The sequence below is a fragment of the Oratosquilla oratoria genome, chromosome 1 (genome assembly GCF_046742065.1).
Source record: "Oratosquilla oratoria isolate Oo_2021 chromosome 1, ASM4674206v1, whole genome shotgun sequence".
In the NCBI taxonomy this organism is placed as follows: domain Eukaryota; kingdom Metazoa; phylum Arthropoda; class Malacostraca; order Stomatopoda; family Squillidae; genus Oratosquilla; species Oratosquilla oratoria.
Window position 1 is genome coordinate 127,474,392 of NC_134777.1, and position 1,970 is coordinate 127,476,361.

At 29.6% G+C, this 1,970-nt stretch overlaps 1 protein-coding gene across 1 annotated transcript in view; it reads left to right on the forward strand.

Annotated features, from left to right (window-relative positions):
* The first annotated feature begins 350 nt into the window (after window positions 1-350).
* The window catches only part of LOC143026646 (juvenile hormone esterase-like), a 60,200-nt gene continuing 58,580 nt past the window's right edge, over window positions 351-1,970 (forward strand). Inside the window, exon 1 of the mRNA XM_076187399.1 lies at window positions 351-496. The gene's annotated coding sequence lies outside the window, so the exon portion shown is untranslated. The remainder of the gene's footprint in view (window positions 497-1,970) is intronic.

Sequence of the window (1,970 nt, forward strand, 5' to 3'; positions counted from 1 at the left end):
CAATTCATTAATCATGGTGACATGTTACCTAATGTGGACGCCTTTTCCTTCTTCTTTTAGCTTCGGCATTCTTCCACAATTGTTTATTATAAGTTTTTGTTGTTGTCTTACTTTTAGTTGTATTTGTACATTTTTCGCATGTCACTGTTGTTGCTTGTAATTTGATTGACTCAGTTTTGCCATCCTTTGAGTCCTTTGCTATTCACACAGTGTGCTGCAAATGAAAAGCTAAGCAAAAGTGTGTGTACGATTCGCGTTATCCTTTGAGCCATTTCATTTTCAGTTCACTGTCTTAAACAGAACATTAAAGGAAAATTCGTGTTGAAAAGTTTGTCCAGTAGCAGAGACGTTAAATATTTACCAAAATAGTTTACAGGTAACTTTGACCTCAACAAATAATGACGTTGGCAGGAGTACACAGATAAGATTACTCATTACGCTGAGTTGCAATGCTCACCCACTCGACCGCGATCCAGAAGCAATCGAGCACTCACAGGTAAGAAAGCCGTTTCCTACAGTCTAGATAACAGTCTCCCAACCGCCGGGAATTACATGGAGACCTATTGATCCTTACATTACTGTCCCGGTGTTTAACCTATTATTATCATTACCATCAATATCATTACCATCACTGCTACTATTACTGTCATTATATATATAAGAACATAAGAACATAAGAAATAAAGGAGACTGCAAAAGACCATAAGGCCTACACTAGGCAGCTCCGTATCCATCACCACCTGTCGTCCCCATCCATAAAGTTGTCTAATCGTTTTTTAAAACAACTGATAGTTTCAGCGCTTACTACGTGGTTACTAAGTTTATTCCATTCATCGACCACCCTATTTGTAAACCAATTCTTGCCTATTTCCTTCTTAAATCTAAATTTGTCCAGTTTATACCCATTACTGCGAGTCCTGCCCTGTTGTTTTATTATGATGACCTTGTTTGCATCACCCTTGTTATAGCCTTTGATCCACTTGAACACTTCTATTAGATCACCCCGCACTCTGCGTCTTTCCAGAGAGTGTAAGTTTAGGTGCCTAAGCCTCTCTTCGTAAGGCAAATTTCCGAGTCCTTGTATCATTTTAGTCATTCTTCTCTGTACTGATTCTAGTGAATTTATGTCCATTTTGTAGGACGGAGACCAAAACTGTACCGCATAGTCAAGGATGGGTCTAACTATCGCTAATATATATATATATATATACATATATATGATATACATATATATATATATATATGTATATATATATATATATATATATATATATATATATACATACATATACAGTAAAGTAATGTCGTAGCACAGTAAATTAAACTTTTTATCCCACCGTCGGAAAAGAAGACACTAATGTCGTAAGTTCTGTATATTTCGATCACCAACTGAAGAGGATCACAGTGATCGAAATACACAGTGCTTTCGGCATTAGTGTCTCCTTTTCAGACGGTGCGATAAAAAGATTTACATATATATATATATATATATATATATATATATATATATATATATATATATATACATATATATATACACACACACACATATATATATATATATATATATATAAATATATATATACATACCTACTATACGACCGATCATATAAGTTATCAACGATCATATAAATTACCTGATATATATATATATATATATATATATATATATATATACATATATATATATATATAAATATATGATATATATATTATATATATATATTGTATATATATATATTTATATATACATATATATATATATATATATATATATATATATACATATATACATATACATATACATACATATATATATATATATTATATACATATATATATATACATATGTATATATAACTATACATATATATATATACATATACATATATATATATATACATATATACACATAAACATATATATACATATATTTATATATATATATATATATATATATATATATATAT